At 44.1% G+C, this 19,174-nt stretch overlaps 1 protein-coding gene across 1 annotated transcript in view; it reads left to right on the forward strand.

Moving 5' to 3' along the window:
- Positions 1–19,174, forward strand: part of CA10 (carbonic anhydrase 10) — a 332,189-nt gene that overhangs the window by 2,087 nt on the left and 310,928 nt on the right. The gene's annotated exons all lie outside the window — the stretch shown is intronic.

Here is a 19,174-nt window from a genome sequence, read left to right on the forward strand (position 1 = left end):
CCAATTAATGAATAGGCATGGCAGGGTATCTAGTGTTAAGGATTAGAGCAATTTATTCTTGGGGAAAACACTCTTTTCTACTTCAAAAGCCCTGGCTAGCTCGTTAATTTGTCAGGTCAGTCATGCTGGAGTAATTATATTCCAGGAGCAACTGTGGGGGAGCCAGCCAGTTTTCTAGTTTGGGATGGTACCAGGGGGATCCAAGCTGCCTTATCTGCTTCTCTTCCCTGCAGGCTGCCTCTGCCCTGGAGTCATTGCATAAACCTGTGAATGGGAACTCTGACAGCATCGGCTATTCCATTTCAGGGAGGGAGATCCCACTGGGCCTCAGTGCAGAGCCAGGAGAGCTTAGCAAAACTTGCAGCTCCCCAGTGACCATCAGCATCTGCACCAACTCACACTACCAGTCCTTGTAGCAACTGGCACTCCCTGCACCAGTCCCTGGTCTAATCTGGCTTCTCAACTGCTGGATTGTCATCACCTGCACTAACCACCTCCCCTCCCCACATTGGCAGTATCTACATCATTTTGCATGATCTGCACCTGCCTCACCTCTCCTCTTGCCCCTGGTCTGGTAGTGCCTACCTCAGCCTCCTGAGTAATCCAACCCCTTTCCCCTGCATTGGTACCACTGGCATTTAGATTGGCACCCTCTGCATCTGGGTGATAGGTCCTCTCATACTGGTAGTATCTCAGACTGCCCTTGGGCTAATCCACTGTCATATGTGCCATCCGGGTAACCCACCCTCTCACTCCTTAGAATGGCATGACCCCCCCACCCGCACTGCCTCTTTCATCCAAGCCTCACACTTTGCTGTCTAACCCAGTGTGATTCGCCAGCTGTCTAGCACTTTTCAAATTAGACGTCATCTTTAAAAATAACAGCAATGGAATAATGAACTCCTTGGTGTGAGCATGGGAAGGAGGAAGATTCTTGTCACCTCGAAGATTAACGTCTTGAGATGGTCACAGGGATAGTATCCCCAGATCTCAGCGCCACCCACTGTCACCCAAACCAAAACCCTGCTTCTGAAACTGAGTGGGATAAGTCTTGCAGGGCTCTTTTTTGGCTCTCCATCTCCCTCTAGCATTGAGAACAGTCTGATATCCATCCTTTATTTTTTAAGGAATACAGTGAACCACAGGCTTTTTGCTGTGTGGCCTCAGATCGTTTGCTTTAACCTCATACAGGATGTTTACATACATTTAGCCTTCAGTTCCATATATGTTTCCCCCAGGAATCCTCATTTTTCATGGCTTCTTAGTACTTGTCATCTCAGAAAGAGGGATTAAGATCTGCCTGTATCTGCTTGGCATTAATGCTTCATTTCTCTCCGCCCTCCCCCCCTCCCCCCCTCGCGTCGCTTTTTTTTTTTTTTTTTTGCACTACGCTCTGTAGCATATTAAGGAAGCGTATATAGCGATCGTTTGATAGTGCTTGAGGTTCAAGAAGGCTTTGAATCCTGTGGAGACTTGTCCCAAATTAACATGTATTCCAGAACTTTATATTCCAGGTTATTCCAGAACCTTATATTTTTAGCCTGTCGTGCAGTCAGCATGGTAATCACAAAAAGAAACTAACCGAGGAAAGTGCTCTATAAATACATTTCTTGCAAATTACAAAAGTAAATTATTTTAAAATTAACTATAGCATTTTTTTGGAACAGTTATTTTAGTAATGGAATATGAGACTGTGGTTTTTCTATTGGTGTTGTATACCTGTATCTTTCACTTGCACTTATTGAGGGCCTGATTCAAAGTCCATTTAAATCTGTGTGTGTCTTTCCATTAACTTCAATAAGTGTTGGATCGGGCCCTGTTTAACATAGTTGATACGTAACCAGAGGCTACAATTCAAAGTGACATCATTGGTTATCAGCTGTATATGGAAAGCTAGGTTTCCTTACCCCATCTGTTGACTGGTTATATTAATAAACATAATAAAAATGTCTGGCTGAAAATATATGAAACATTATTTCGGGCAGTCTTTTGTATGCGTATCAAAATATAACTTGTACTGAATATAGCTTCTTATCCAGTTATGCACTTCTATTTCATGTTTAACATGAAGATTGCAGTCTTTACACATGCTTGCCACTTTCTGATGTCCTAACCTCCTCCCTCCCATGTGACAGTTTGAGTAGATTGGGAAAGGAAGACTAATAGGAAACATCATTTAGATCTCAAATATTGTGACAGGCAGCTTTAATTTTGGTAGCATGTTAGTGGTGTTCCAGATAAGGAAACAGAGTTTCGTTTACTAAAAGAAGTACCGATATTTTTTTTTTAAAAGAATGAATTCTTATTGCATCAGTCACCTTCCACCTAATGTTCCTCATTCATCAGTTAACTATCTGTGCCTCAGTTAATGATATGTTGAGTTGGTCTGGGAAGAATGGTACTGGAAGGCAGAAGTAAAACAATTGTGTTTTTATATAAATTTGATTTAGTGACATTTATTTCAAAACCAGTATATTTGTTTGAACATGTTCTTAAGCTAGATGTTTTTATTTTCTACAAACACTGAATTATGATTTTGGCTGCTTGAAGCTGTTTAAAAAGAGAACCGAGCTTTGATTGCGTGAATGATAAATAAGAACAGGCTAATTGAAACAAGAAAATCATTTTAACTCTATAGAAGGGAATGAAAACCCTCTTTAAAAAAAATACACTGGTGCATTTCTAATGCTTTTGTGAATAGTGTCTATGTCTGATTCATAAGATCTTATAGGTTCATGTCCTTTATAATGATGCTATAGTATGGCATTGACAGAATGTTGTGCCAATGGAGATGTCGTCCTTTAGACAGGATGTTAAAATAAGATCCCTTCTGGCTGCTATTTCAAGGGAGTTGCAGATAATCCTGACACTGAGTAAAAGGCAAGGGGATTATGGTCTGTGCTATCACGGCCAAAATTCCCTTCCCGTGTAATATCACTGTAGATTAATTAGCTGCAATGTTCACAGCTATGGGTGGGATGTTGCTCACATAATGGCTGCCACATTTGCTTCTACAGTCACTTACATAAACCTTGTGTAATGTTCTCATGATTTTAGACATTTGCCAGCCAAGTGTAATAGAAGACGCTCTTTTCAAACCTTTGCAGTATGTTCAATTTTTTTTTTTTTTTTAAATGTAAGTTGTCACGTGCATTTAATGTTCAGGTTTCTGCTTAAACAAGCTCTCTTTCAATAGAAAAGTTTGTGGAACTTGGATGCTCAGGTTCTTCGTGGCATACTGTGATTGTGTGGTCAATGAGAAGCTCATATAAATGAAATGCATGCAGTCCCCCAAACTCTGTTTCCTTATCTGGAACACCACTAACATGCTACCAAAATTAAAGCTGCCTGTCACAATATTTGAGATATAAATGATCTTTCCTATTCTCTTATCGGAGAATAGTCTCATCCTTGCTGTTGTCCAGACATGTATGACCTCTTTCCACCAGTTCAGCAGGCAGCTAAGGCTTCCCACATGGAGGAATTCCTTGGTGGTCTAAAACTGATAGTCTCCCCTGGTATTGAGGGTGTGGCTGGAGGTGAGAGAGGGTGTGTTGGAACACTGCTGCATGCCATCTGATCTTTAACTGGTGTTACGGTCTCTTAGGGGTGGTTACCAGCTGCTATAATGCAGAATAGCTTTTAAGGTGCTCTGAATTGTGCTGGGGGTGGAAGTAGCTTTTGGATGGCCCCAGGATTTGGGAAGCACAAAGAGAACACAAAGCCTACTTGGCTCACCCCCTTTCCAGGCCTATATTTGAGCACCTAAAGTTATAGGGGCTGATACTGCTGTCCCACACCAGTATACTGCAGAAGTAAGTCAGTTGTAGTCAGTGGAGTTTCAATGTTGTAGAAGTCAGGTAGGTGAGAGGAGAGAGTTCCGTCTATTAGTTGCTATTGCTGCTTTGTACATCAGTAGTTCAGGACCAAAAACTATGGACATTTAATTACTCAGATATTTCTACAAAAGTGGATTTTTCTCATGATTTTGGTGACTGCAGAAGGCTACTGATAACTAAACAGTGTAAGGTTCCAGGAGAAAGAACTATGCATACATGAGGGGACATGCAACTGATGTGCCATCATTAGACATAATGATATATGGGACTATACAGCCAATAGTTTGGTATGATAAATGGCTTAGAGCTTTTGGCATCCTGTGTATGACGGCCTCTTGTCCTCTTGGGTTCCAGTCCTGTAAACTAAAGTGTGTGGGCAGGCCCTTAGCCTTGTGTGAAGTCCATTGAAGTTAGTGGGAAAACTGCATTGACTTGGGGCTTTCAGTTCGTATCAGACTGAAGGATTGAGGCCAGATGTTTGCAGGGATTAGGAAGGGCTTTCAGTTCCTAAGACTTTCAGTTTGGAACTAGTTGTATGATTTGACGCTCTTCCTCTGGTGCTCTAAATGTTTTGAATGCCTCCTCATGTTGGAAGTGCCACAGATATTTCATGCCTTTCAAAGGGTGTTCAGTTGCTCGTGTTTTTTAAATGCTACTGAAATGGCCTTGTAGTCCGTTATAAATATTTTCATGTCCTTTTTATATTTTCAGCTATCCTATTTGTTTCATTAGCTTGCCAGCTACAACACATGACCAAATAGTTGGTAAAATTATGTACTTATTTTTTTGCTGGTGTGAGTATATGGGAAAGCGAAGTTTATGAATAATTTTGTAAATGTTATAACAAACTGTTTTCTATTGGACAAATAAACCTGAAGGGGGAGAGCTGTAATCTCTGCTATTGTTTCACAAACAACCATGATTAAAATCTGCTGTTCCTAAAGCTGTATGTATCTTTTGGCCTTGCTGTGCAGTCTCGTTGTTAATGAATCTGAACTAGACACCAAGCCTGCAAGACAAAATTAAAATAATAATCAGTGCTTCCCACTTGAAGGGCCTGAAAGTGATCATAGATGTAGAAGACACTCTTGACTCTAAGATACAGTTGTTTTCAAATTCAACTGATGCTAGTTTCTCTAGTTTTGTTCTTGAGATTCCACAAATGGTTTCAATCATAATATCTTTAGCAAACAACCTAGATGTTAAATCAAGGATTTAAATGGTGGATAGCTTTGCTTTTGCATCATGAATATTACCTGTACACCAATGAACAGGGAGTACATGCTTACCATAAAACTAGTGTTTCAAATACTCCTGTGTGATTGGCAAAGTGTTATTGTACATTACTGCTACTTAAAGGTTGGGAAACGGATGCTTTTTGTAGCTTAAGCTATGCATCATTGCGGACCCGTTGATGACTAACATTCTTTTGGCAGGAAGTGAACCTCTTTCATGGTGTAAATGGAAATAGCAGACCACCATGTTAGTTCTTGTCCAAAAAGGAAAAAAATCTATTGAGAGTCCTTTTGTTTGTCAGGATCTTAATAAACTAACTAAACTCTTCTCTTTGGATATCACAAATTAAGCCTGCTTGCATTTTTGTCTTGTAATCAGAGCTGCCCTACCCTTGGCTCTTTGGATCCTATGCTAATAGTTTTTTAGATGGCCTTGCAATCGCTGTAGTGTCCAGGCCTTATAGTACCTTTGGAACATGACTGCTGATAGAAAAGTTGTAGATATTTGTTTTATCGTATACTTACTACAACCTTTGTGCCATGGTCCGAGCTGGGTAAGAGTCATAGTTATGGCGACCCTTTGATATACGGGGATAAATTGATTATCTTGCTCCCATCCCTTTTTTATTCTATTTATAGTCGACGTTTGGAGGAGTAGAAAGTAGAAGTAACGGATTTAAATGGACTGTTCAGATTCATTGTTTCTGCTTTTAGTGTGGTTATGTTTCCATTGCTTGATGGCATTCCAGTGCAAACGTAACCATACTAAAAAGTGGTTGTCGACAATCAAGAATTCTAGCTAGCAAACAAAATTCCATTATGGTAGACGAACGGTAATGGTAACAATAAATAGAAAATAAAAAAGGAATGATGTTCCTTATAAGTTCTGGCAGTGGCATCTTCCAGTGGGATTTACTGTTTAGAAACTAACCCAAAGTAAGAGAACATCTAGTTCTAATGTAACGACACAGATAATAGCATTCTTGCTGATTTAGCCATCTTACGGGGATGTTGTGAGATTTAATTACTGATTATGAAATGGTTTGAGGTCCTCCAGTGGAATGAGCTAAAGGCAGATATTAATTATTATAGGAATCGCTGTATCATATTAAACTACTAGTCCATCTAATCTAGTATCCTGTCTGTGACCTGTGGCCAGTACTGGATGCTTCAGAGACAAGTGTAAGTCCCCCACACTGGTTAACTGGGCAGTAACATGCCAATGGGGAAAATTTCTTCTTAAACCCAGGTGCTTAATTGTTGACATGTCAGTTAGAGGAAGCTTGAGGCTATATAGAATGACATTCACACCCACTTTATAAAACCCCTTGGCAATGCTATAATGATGGAAAGTGGTTTTGGGGTAAAGGAGAAACTGGCCCATATCTGGCAAGTTGCTGTGCATGGCAGAGCCCTTTTTAAAAGTATTTGCCTTTACTCAACAATCATTGCCCATTTGCACTTCTTCCATGGGAGTTCAAGATGATCAGCACTTTGCAAGAGGTGTCAGCAGATTACATGATCAACCCCTGGTGTGCAGTATATTTATCCTGATATGGGGTCATGTTGTCAAACTTTTAGGTGTGGAGTAGAGGAAAAAGTGTGCAGTTATTGGCCCAAAGTGCCCAGTAAGCACATGCAAGAAGAAAGAGGAAACTAAGCAGCATTATTCTTCCTTTCCGCTGAAGCCACTTTGTATCGGTAACGTTTGGGAGCAGTGTCTGTCCAAGGGGATAGATTGAGCCACCTTATGTGACATCTTCCTCCTTGCAGATTTGCAGGCAATTTCTTGCTGAATTTATTGCTGACCCTTCCCACTATGAACTTTCATAATATCCGGGTTTGCTCCAGTCTTATGTCGAGAGACTAGGATAACAGGGCTTCTGTAGCACCTGTCATACCAGTGCGGGGAGAGAGGGCGAGGAAGTAGTACAGGGCGCCTAACCCCTTGGGTGCATGAGTGTGTGGACAGCTGTGGGATCTGAAGCAGAGGTGGAATGGGCATGCCTTTTGGCAAACCATACCTGCACTCCCAACGAGTTATTTAGGTGAGTAACTGAAGGAATTTCCCCACGTAGAGTCACTCCTTTGGCGAGGTGACATGATCTGGCCACTGGAGAGAGCCTTGATCTGTGCTTGCTACACATGGTGGCAAAAGGAAATAGATTGTCCTCTGCGCTCTCTGAAGGCCAACATTCAAATGTTGAATAGGAAAGATACATTTTATCACAGAGCCACCTGAAAATGAGGTTTGGTGGACAGTGAGTCATTTGTCCTTATGTGAGAGGAAATCCATCTCCTTCGCATGTGAATTATATTATTTATTACCTGGGAAACTGCGGTTTTAAATTACAGAAGGGAGAAGTGTAGTTGCCAGGAGGAAGATAAAATAATAAATTATAAATTAATGGAGATATCCCATCTCCTAGAACTGGAAGGGACCTTGAAAGGTCATTGAGTCCAGCCCCCTGCCTTCACAAGCAGGACCAAGTACTGATTTTTGCCCCAGATCCCTAAGGGGCCCCCTTCAGGATTGAACTCACAACCCTGGGTTTAGCAGGCCAGTGCTCAAACCACTGAGCTATCCCTCCCCTGTAAGAGATTCTGAATGACTGAAGTCTCCAAACATATGGGTCCTAATCTTTCCCTGAATAGGGAAGTCTGAAGAACTCCCTGTGATTTCTACATGAGTTTTGTCTGAGTGAGGACTGTAGGATATGGGTCCATCAACACCCAGTTAGGTAAGTTATGAACAAAACAAGTCTTGTATTAATAAATACTTAGCTCTCATGTAAACTTTTCTCCTTAGATTTCAAAGCACTAAGCAAGGAAGGTAAGGATCAGTTTCCGCATCTGCAGAATGGGGGACAATAAGGCCCAGAGGTGTAATGACTTGCCCAGGGTCACCCAACAGGGATGTTAGACGTTGATCCTTAAATGTTGTTAAACTGTTGTGCATTTTCTCTCTCCTCAGCTTCTCCCACCCCTTCCATCTATTGGGTTAGCCCTGGGCCCTGATTCTGTTGCTGATTGTGCACAGACACAGCCCTGTTGAATTCAGTGGTTCTTCACGCAGGTGCCAGGAGTTTGCCCATCCACTGTAAGGGTCAGAATTGGGGCCTAAGACCAAACCGCTATATTAGCTCTTTAACACCCTCATGAAAATGGCTTCAGAGAATTACAGGCCCTAGTCCTTAGTTTGTAGTTCTAATGTTCCAGTGTTGCCCTTTGTTTCTGTGAGTGGAGGGGAGCCTGCACTCCAGCAACTGATTGGTGATGGCGTGGAATCTGGGAAAGCATCACCATTGGGGGGTGAAAAGGGTGGAGGTGCAATCTGCAGGGCAAAACAATGCTAGTTACTGCCAAGTGAACCTGCAGTAATTTGTGTGGCTTCCCGCACCACTCTATGAACTCCCCCTCCCCCTCCCAGGGCCGTCGGGGGGAGGGAGGGAAGTGGGGCAATTTGCCCTGGGCCCTGCAGGGGCCCCGCGAGCCCTGGCCCGGCGGCGGTCCAGGTCATCAGTGGCATTTTGGCGGTGGGGGGCCCTTCAGTCACGCTGGGTTTTCGGCGGCATTTCGGTGTCGGGTCCTTCAGTGCTGCCGAAGACACGGCACGACTGAAGGGTCCCCCTGCAGCTGAAGACCCGGACCACCGCTGGGTGAGTACAAGCGCCGCAGCTCCCCTGCTTTGCCCTAGGCCCCCTGAATCCTCTGGGTGGCCCTGCCCCCTCTAGGGAGGATTTGGGGCAGCCAACAGCTGAGGGGTCTCTCGCGGTACAGGGGCTGAAGGAGCTAAGCTGTCAAGAGGACTCAGAAAGCCAAGGGTCCTGGCCTGTGCTGTGGCAAAGAGCCCTCATCTTCTAATGGAGTCCCTGAAATCTGCAGGTTAGCAGACTTAATTTTGGCCTCTATAGCATGAGGCAAACTGCACGCCTGTGGTGGAAGGTTTCTAGGGCCACTGCCCTGTGTAGGGACAGCTTACATAGAAGAGAAAAGTCCCTGAACTCCTTGGCCTTGCTACTTACCAAAACATGGTACCTTTAAAACTTTCAGCGCTTGAGGCCTAGCAGGGCAATTTGAATGTGATCGCATTCTCTCCTCTTGCTCTTAGCCTCTGGCCTTTCCATAGGTTTACTGGAGCTTGACTTATTACTCGCCAAATATCATTTGCTTTCTTTTATTTGTGCCTTGTGTTAAACTAATAATTCCAAAGGCTTTTGAGAACCTGGAACAGATCAAATAGATGATAAATCTAACTCTTATTAGGTTGACCTTCAAATTGGTGCCTGTTTGCTAGAACTCATCCCTTTGTCTTGTGCACCACATAGTTGGGTTAAGCGCTCTCATTATATTGGGCTTTGTGAAGGGACAGGCTCTCGCTCTGGTGGTGAGGAGACTAACGAGCTCCTCTGGGCCAATTCAGCACTAATGAGGTGCACCTGCAAGGCTTGTTCTGCAGGGGCAGTGCGGGGTTGTTTAAAAAGGGAAAACTTGCCACAGGAACGGTCAGTGAATGGTAGAAGGACTGCTCCACCTCCGAGACCGCTGACAGCAGATAAAGTCAGCCAAGAGGAAAACCATCACAGGCCTCACCACTCCTGAAGCTGCACAGACCAGCTGCAAAGCAGCACACCCGAAGAGGAGGGTGTGACGAAGTGGGAATGTTCTTAATGTTTTCTCTGAACACTGTGTGGGTGCCTCAGTTTCCCCTATGCCTTTCTTAAGTATCTAGGTGGTGGGATAAGGGTGTGTGATTGTTGCAGAGCCTTAGAGGGCCAGTGTGATACTTCTGTATAGAGAATGTCTGACACCCTGTCTCCTGGCAACTGATGGCCTGGGCCCTTCCCCTGTAAAGGTGCCAACTGCAGGTGTTGGAGAACAAAGAGATCAGGTTGCCTCCTGGCCCAGGAAAGAGACAAAGGCCACAGGAGGGGCTGGAGGGGGTTTCAGTTTGGAGCTGGCTGGTGAAAGAGAAGGAGGCCCAGACCCAGGGCCTGGCCTCCCTGCCTCTAAGATGGACTTGACTTAAGGGTCCTGTATCCTGTACCTACAAGCTCTGTTTTGGACTGTGTTCCTGTCGTCTAATGCATCTTCTGTTTTAATGGCTGGCTGAGAGTCACGTCTGATTGCGGAGTTGGGGTGCAGGGCTCACTGGCTTCCCCAAGAGCCCCTCCTGTGCGGACTCGCTGTGGGAAGCGCACGGTGTGAGAAGGGGATGCTGAATGCTCTGAGGTCAGACCCAGGAAGGTCGAAGCAGTGTAAGCTTTTGCCCTGGAGACAGTATGCTTAGAGAGAGAGGAGGCTCCCCTAACGTGCTGACTGGCTTCATATGGAATAGTTCCAGAGCATTGCCCGGTGACTCCGTGACAGAGGGGCTGGAGGTAGACCCCACTAAAAGACAATGGACCCATTGATGGACTGAGCCCAAAGGGCCAAATCCGGAAAGACTGCCTGAGACACCAGCCACTTTTGTCTTTCTTTGTTTTCACTCACATTTTCAGCTCTCGTAAGGGAATGAGAGGATCTTTCATTTGTCTGTTTTGTTCCGAGAACCCCTCGTGCTAGGAACTGTGGGTGAGGACACGATAAATGACTAGAAATGGGGTCTGGAGGGGATTCGGGGGAACCTCTGCCCCCTACAGTCCTGAGGGTCGCTCTCATGTTGGGCCTGAATTTACACTGTCTTGTACCTAGGTGGTATAGTGCCAAGTGGGTGTATAATGCTCCCAGAACAGTAGCAGCTTGCTCTGTTTTGTACAGGTGTAAATGCACAAGGTGCAAGGTAATGGGGAGTGAGGGCTATTTTCTTCTATCACAGATCTCATTCCCATCTCTCTTTCCTTCCTCTGCACTGAAATGTACATTTTTATCTATTACAGCTGAATGAATCTGTCCATTCTGCTGGGTGAAAAATAATACCTTAGCTGCTCGAAAATCATTTAGAAAAACACCTGGTCAGAATGCATTCTAGAAATCATGAGGGATTATGACTGTCTCTTGGGTATGGAAAACCTCAGCATTAGTGCAGGTCTCATATTGCACAAATATAATTGCAGTCATTAGAGCTTGATTCTCCTCTCTGTTACACCAGTTTATACTGATGTCAATTAAGTTACTCTAATGTAGGGCTGAAGTATGAATTAGGCCCATTAATATTTAATTAAATTTGGTTTATCTTGATTTTGATTCCCCTGATCAGTGGCGGCCGTAGCTGGGGAAATCATCCCCGGATATGCACTCATGTAGGCAGAGCTGCCCAGATCGGGGAAGGGGACAAAAGGGGCAGTTTGCCCCAGGTGAGCTCACAAAATGATGCCGGGGCACTGTGGGAAGCCTCAAGCTAGCTGGGTGTGGGAAGGAGCAGCCCTGCTGAGAGGGAGTGCCTAGCGTGGCCAACACCTGGGGCCTGCTCCATCTGCTGGAACCAGGGCAGCTGTGCTGGGGACCATTGCAAAGCCTGGAGCCAGCAGGGAGGAGTAATGATGCGGGGTGGGGCAAGCCAGTCTGTTCTCCTTGTTCGGTGTGATGGGGCAGGGAGCTGTGGTGCGAGTGAACGGACAGGTTGAGGGGCAGCCTGTGCCACTGGAGTTGGGCAGGTCATCCCGGTCTGTGGGCTTCTGCCCACTCCAGGTTGCGATGGCATCTCCTTCCCAGGGACTCAGAGAGTGGTTGTGGGACAGAGAGGGGAGCAGAGCTGGATGTGGGATGGAGACAGACCCTAAAATCCTTCCCCCCACTCAGAAACCTTGAGCTGGTAGGAAGAGGGAAGGAATGGGATGAGAGGAAGAAGTGTGAGGTCAGTGCACCCATTGAATTGGGAGGCTACATCCGCCCCTGCCCCCTGATGTAGACCAAGAGCTATTAAGGTGACATTCGCTCCTGTTGGGGGCGGGGGGAGCATGTACAAAGTTTATGCATCATTTAAAATTCCATTTAAGCCATCACCATTAAGATTTGATCGTGTTTGACTCTTCCTTTGCACTGATGTAAATGACAGCAGAATGTACATGATTCTAGAGAATCAGCCCCTAAATTATTCTCTTCCAGTCTTTGTTCCATTAACATTGTACCTGCTGACCAACAGATTCCCTTAGATATCGATATACTCACCAGAGGTTCCATGCACATGAATGTGAATTAATATTCCAGGGTGAAATGTTGATCACCTTGAAGCCAATGGCATTTGGAGTTTTGCCCATTGACTTCGCTATGGCCTGGATTTCACCCATGATATCTACATTTCCTAGTAGCCATTTTCCAGTATATTCATCTAATTTTCCTTTTGAATAACTCTTACTATACTCTTCACACTTTTTAAGGGCAATTTCTCATTGTTTTAATATGTTTTCATTCCTGCTGGAAAAAAGTGTGATCTACAAAGACTCCACAGACTTCTCCACTCTGCTCAGATCAACCTGAGGGTGCCATGTGGCAGTTAGTAATTGCAGACAGAATTTAAGTTACCTGCAGGTGGATATTTTTTATCCTCAGTACCCTTCTGGCACTCTCCTTGCTAGTTGTTAGCAATACATCTTTGCCAGTCTAGACTTCTCATGTAATTGTGCCTTTGCCCTAGAGTCACAGGTATTTAACTTGGTGAAGAATGGGATGCAAAATAGAGTAATAAATAATGTGATTTATTTTTAATAGGTAGCCTTGAGTGAGTTTTTCATGCTAGCATCCTAAAAACACAGTTATCTTCATCTACCTTTTATTGTGCCAACACTAACTCCCTGGAAACAGCAGAACACTTAAGCATATGCTTAATTCACATTGAAGTTGATGGTACTTAAGCACATGCTTAAGTGCTGTGCTGTATCGAGGCCTAAGAACAATAAACATAATTATAAATAATCTAAATTCTTTTGAAGTGCTCATTTTGGGAAGACATGAGAAGTAATTCTTGTACTCTATTCCATGCTGATGAGGCCTCAGCTGGAGTATCGTGTCCAGTTCTGGGTGCCACATTTCAGGAAAGATGTGGATAAATTGGAGAAAGTCCAGTGGAGAGCAATAAAAATATGACCTATGAGTAAAGATTGAAAAAATTGGCTTTGTTTAGACTGGAGTTGAGAAAACTGAGGGGGGTGTTCAAGTACGTAAAAGATTGTTATAAGGAGGAGGGTGAAAACTTGTTCTCCTTAACCTCTGAGGTTAGGACAAGAAGCAATGGGCTTAAATTGCAGCAAGGGAAGTTTAGGTTGGACATTAGGAAAAGCTTTCTAACTGTCAGGGTAGTTAAGCACTGGAACAAGTTGCCTAGGGAAGTTGTGGGATCTCCGTCATTGGAGGTTTTTAAGAACAAGTTAGACAAACACCTGTCAGGAATCATCTAGTTATTACATAGTCCTACCTTGAATGCAGGGGGTTGGACTAGATGACCTATTGAGGTCCCTTCCAGTTCTACACTTCTATGATTTGATGTGAGAAGGAATTTGCACCATCCTTTCTGCGGAACTTCAGTAGTTTGATCAACTTTTATACTTTGATTAAACAAAGTAAATTCTGGATTCCATATCAGGTAAGGTGAAGATCTAGACCAGGGATCGGCGACGTTCGGCACACAGCTCGCCAGGGTAAGCACCCTGGCGGGCCGGGCCAGTTTTATTTGCCTGCTGACGCGGCAGGTTCGGCTGATCGCGGCCCACACTGGACGCGGTTCGCCGTCCCAGGACAATGGGGGCAGCGAGAAGCGGCGCGGGGCCGCGGTTTGCCATTCCGGGCCAATGGGGGCAGCGAGAAGCCGCGGCCAGCACATTGCTCGCCCGCGCTGCTTCTCGCCGTCCCTATTGGCCCGGGACGGCGAACCGCGGCCAGTGGGGGCCACGATCGGCTGAACCTGCTGTGTCAGCAGGTAAATAAAACTGGCCCGGCCCGCCAGGGTGCTTACCCTGGCGACCCGCGTGCCGAACGTTGCTGACCCCTGATCTAGACTATTCTAGTATCACTAATGTGGCAGGAGCAGGTGTGCATTCAAAATTTTAAAACAAATGTATTAACTGTAGTTTAACCCTGATTTGATAGAAGCCACCTCTGAAATACATACTATTTTTCTCTTGACTGTACCAGAAACAAAAAAAGCAAAAAAATTATAATGCAGAGAAATGACAGGTAACATAGTAGTGGTTAATATGAACAAAATTGTAATCTCAATTTTTTTTTTTTTTTAAATAAAACATTTATCAGCCAGATTGTCAAAACTGTGAGCCTGCAAAATTTGCACTTACCTCACTTGACGTTGCTGGGCAAACATGCATTTGTGCATCTAGTTACAGTTATATATTCTAGGTGTAAAAACCTCATGCCAGTTTTATGCAAGGCTAGATTTTGCAAGCATAGTTCAGGCACAGTTATTCTTAGCACTCCCAATTTTATCTCCCTCCTGCCTTTGCTTATAACTAGGGCAGTGTCTTCATGTTTTAAAAGTTAAAATATATCCTTTTGCTTGAATATGACAAAAAAGGCATCTTTAACACTAACTTCAACATCATTTGTTTGTTTTTAAAAAATGCCCCTGAGAAAACAAAACTGTGGCTCAGATTTGAGACCAAGGTAATTTGCAATTGAATATAACCCCCCCCCCCTTAAAAGGTCTGTCTTTCAGTGATTGGTTTACCTATATCCAGATAATTCCATTGGGAGCCAATGAGTGCAGTATGTCTTAGATGACCGTACGTTACTCATCAGATGATAAGATGAGATCACGTGACTATCTCAGGACCCCCGATGTCATAAGTCTATAAGAACCTACAATGGGAACAAAATTTGATAATGGGCTATTCAGTCTAGCAGGAAAAGATATAGTGCAATCCAGTGGCTGGAAGTTGAAGCTAGCCAAATTCAGACTGGAAATGAGGCTAATATTTTTAACAGTGAGGAGTACTTAACCCATTGGAACAGTTTACCAAAGGTGGCAGTGGATTCTCCATCACTGGCTGTTTTTAAATCAAGATAGGATGTTTTTCTAAAAGATCTGTTCTAGGAATTATTTTTGGGAAGTTCTGTGGTCTGTGATACAGGAGGTCAGACTAGATGATCACAATGGTCCCTTCTGGCCTTGAAATCTATGTCTAGAAACAGGAGAGAGGTTCTTCTGTCTTCAGCTGGATTCTAGGCCCGGGAGGTTCCAGGATGTAAGACCTAGAACATAAATCTTCTAGGAAAGTTTAAGGAGTTTCAAAAACATTGTTTTTATTTTTTCTCTCCCTCAGTGGCCTGTGCAATGGTTTCATGGTAATTAAAGGGGGCATGGCTTTCTAGACAAGGAGTACGTAACACGGGATCTTTTGCATTTTTAAGAAGCACTACACTATTTTTAATATGTCTACTGCAGCTGGGAGGTTTTATTGCACCACCAGTAGACATGCTAGTCCTGCTCACCCAGACTGAGGGTATGTAGTGGAAAAGCTGCTGCCCATGTTGAGTTTTTGCTGCTATTGTTATTCGAGCTAGCTTTGATCTAGCTGCATGTGCTGCAGTCACACCTTCTGACGGCAGTGTAGAGCTACTCATAGCTTTTGTGTACACTGTGGTATGTGCAGAATACCTGATTTTAGATTTTATAGGCACTTGCTTGTAAAGACATTCACACATTTGATGTACATTTATTTAGAATCCTGTTTTCTCTATGTAACACCACAGATTCGTTTTCCCTAAATGGAATGTGTGTTGGGTTTTCAGTCAGGGAAACAAAGTAAGCTTTGTGAACAGAAACTGAAATGAAATTTAAAACAACAACCCTCCCAAATCAGACCTTAGTTGACAGCGTTAGAATTAAAACTAGGCAAGACAAGACTCTGCCAGACCTTACTGGCCCCAGGTTTGCTAGGTAGTGGGCAGAAAAGGAAGATGAGCTTTTTGTGAATAGTGTCATTCAACTGTGACCTCAGCTGCAGGGATTCAGGTAGGTTAGAGAACACTGCTTAGGAGCTTTGTCTGGTCACATGGTTAGAATGATTTTCAATCAGCTTGCTCACGGCTGAATTAAAATTGAGGATGCAGAGATTAATGGCCTGTTGTGACTAATCCACTAAACCACAGCTCCCAGTACTCTGAAACTGACTGAACCTATAGATAGTTAAGAAGCACTAGGCAACTTGATATCACGTCTCAGGGACTGTACAATCTGTGTTAATATTTGATATGGCCAATAACTCACTATATACAAATCTCTTTGTACTCCTAATCTGCTGAGACATCTTTGTGTGCAAGTGAAACTTATTTTTACATTTTTTCCCTTTTATACTCTTCTATGGGAGAGTCAGAGTGGGTATTATTTTAAACAAACCCTAGAGGGAAAAAATGCATACTGTATTTGGACACAAGTTGGCATTAGGACAGGGTTTAGGCAAGCATAAAGTAGAAAATAAGCATGAATAATTGAAATAGCATTTAAAATGCCTGATCGGGTTGCATGCTTGGAGCGAACTTGAATTTATGTGGAGCTAGTGTTTGTAGGATGAGATTAGCCAGACACGATTTATGAGACAAGCGTGACTTATCATAGAGGGCCAGTCTTTGCCAGCTTCTGCAAACTGGGCAGGCCCCTGGTGATGGAAAATGTCTGAAGTAGGCTGTGGTTTCTGGGGCCCATTCAGCCAGTACAAACAACTCCCCTATTAGAGAGCACCAGCTGGGGAGGAGTGTTACTTGGGCAGATGTCTACTGCATTGAATTCAGTGCATCCCTGCTACTGTCCTTTTGTCCCGTCTCCTATGAAGTTCCAGCACAGATTAAAGCGGTCTTCCCTGGTTGGAATTCCCAAAGGGAAAGAGGTCACCCTTGGAAGTGAAACTGTCTCAACACTCTGTGTGCAACAGCCAAGGCTGGTGGTGGGAGGCACAGTTTGCTTCTTTCAGTGGGGATAAAACTAGCCCATTTTGTGAAGCTGAAGTGGTGGCATTGTCCCTACCAACCAGAATACAGGGGATTTGCAGCTACTGACCCAAGAAATAGTTCAGTTAGGCCCTTCCTTGCATACTGGTTGAGAGGCGTCTCATTTACAGAGGCCTGGATCCACGAGAGACCTGGGTGCTCAATGCTCAGTGCGCTTTGAAGTGCTTAGAAAATCGCAGAAACAGTACTGCTATCCACACAGCCTGACTGAGGCGCGTAGGCTCCCTACACAAATGCATGGGGAGAGAGGTGCTTTAGAATGTCATCCACAAAAGTCAGCACACTAGGTGGCTCCCTGCCTAAGCTAGCCAACGGGAGATGTCGATGAGTGTGGTGTGTGCCAAGTTTCGCCTATCTCACGGAGATGGGCGACAAAATACAGGCTCCAGGGAGGTGCCTAGCTCTGCATAGTGATCCACAAATGGGAACCTCTCAGAGTCAGGTGGCTTAGGTGCCTAAGTTGTTTCTTGTGGGATGAGTTAGGGGACAAAGGGGGAAAGAGTCAGGGTGGTAGGCCTCTTATAACAACTCCCGTTGAAGCTAAATAATGTAAGAGTGACTGGAACAGGGAAACTGGACCCTTGGTCTCCCATCTCCTAAGTGGATGCCCTGAGCACTGGACTACAAAGTCATTCTCTCTCTCTCTCTCTCTCTCTCTCTCTCTCTCTCTCTCTGGCCTATTGATTGTTTCACTGTGGATAAATACTTAAGTAGTCATTAGGGCAGAAAGAGAGTGAGCAACTCTGTAACCCTATGGTTAATGGCACCCAGCTGGGAGGTGGGAGACCTTGGGGCCAGTCTCCTTGCTCCAGTCACTTTTCCATTATTTATTCACAGTGGTACAACTTCAACAGGAGAGATTGAGGAAGCTCTGTATCCGAGTACCTTATAGCTCAGTGGCGAGAGAACTCTCATGAGAGGTGGGAGACCACTGTTCAAATCCTTTCTCTCCCTCCAGCATGAGGGGAGGGGGCAAGTCTTCCACATCCCAGGTGAGTTCTCTAATCACTGGGCTAAAAGTTATAAGGTGGACACTTCTTCTGTTTGAGTGGGACCTGATCCATGAGGCAGCCTCTGAGCACGTCTACTGGATAGGCCCCACATGTGACTTGGGCAGACTAACACCTATCTTCCCCTGGTTTGTGAATTGCTCTGGGGCTTAGGTAGGAAATAGGTTTCTGGAGTCAGAGTGAGGTGGCGGTGAACGTGCCCAGAAACAGAAACTTAGGCTCTGCGAGAACTTTCATTCTGAAAATTTAGGTGGTGAGTGAGGTTTAGGTGCCTATGGGATTCATTGGGAGTTTTGAGGATCGCAGTGGAGCCTAAAACTCGGACTTAGGCACCTAAACTCAAGACACAGGCACCTAAGTAATGTATCTTTGTGGATGGTGGCCCAAGTGACAACTGCTGAGATCTCTATACTCTGCTTCAAGTAGGGGCTAAGTCTTCCTCAAATGCTGTGGAGGAAAAGAGGGTAGGCTATTGGGAAGACTGGGGATAGAGTGGTGAGGAAGGGATCAGAAGCTGAGTACACCATGTTGGCATATGGCTGGGAGAGTTGTGAGGGTAGTTAACCAGTCAGAGTAGAGGGATTTATAGTAGCCAACCAAGTGACAGGGCAGTCATATAGATATTGCAATATATTTAAGGTTGCAAACCAGGAACCACTGCTTTTAGATGCTTATTTTGTGAAACATTTACCTTTTGGGCAGAAATTTTCCATGCTTGGTCTCTGACCAAAAGTGGTTATTTTTTTCCTTTCCAAAAGTGTGATGATCAGTTTCTCTCTACAGTTTTTCTGGTTAGAGGAGATGTTGCCAAAGCCCTGTTAAACAACAGCTGAGACATGAAAGTTGCAGTTTTGATGAATATTGTTATTGATGTTTAAGGTAGGCAACTTTCTTTTCTGCTTGTGAATTCACCATAGGAAATACAGAACTTTTCAATGTATAGGTGAGAGGGAGCTTTCACTCTCAACTTGCTACAGTTGTCTATATGTGTGTTTTGCATTACTCTGGTCAGCAAAGGGGAAACAACATTAACGACTCATGCATGAATTTTTAGGATTATTAGCCTAAAGCTTGTTTAATAAATACTACCCTATTGTTTAACTTTCAGCATAGTGACGTTTATGGGGTAACTTTATAATTTGCTTATTATTCTATTAATGGATTCTAGTAACATAAACCCAGTAGAATAAATAAA

This window comes from Malaclemys terrapin, chromosome 13 (genome assembly GCF_027887155.1).
Source record: "Malaclemys terrapin pileata isolate rMalTer1 chromosome 13, rMalTer1.hap1, whole genome shotgun sequence".
Taxonomy (NCBI): domain Eukaryota; kingdom Metazoa; phylum Chordata; order Testudines; family Emydidae; genus Malaclemys; species Malaclemys terrapin.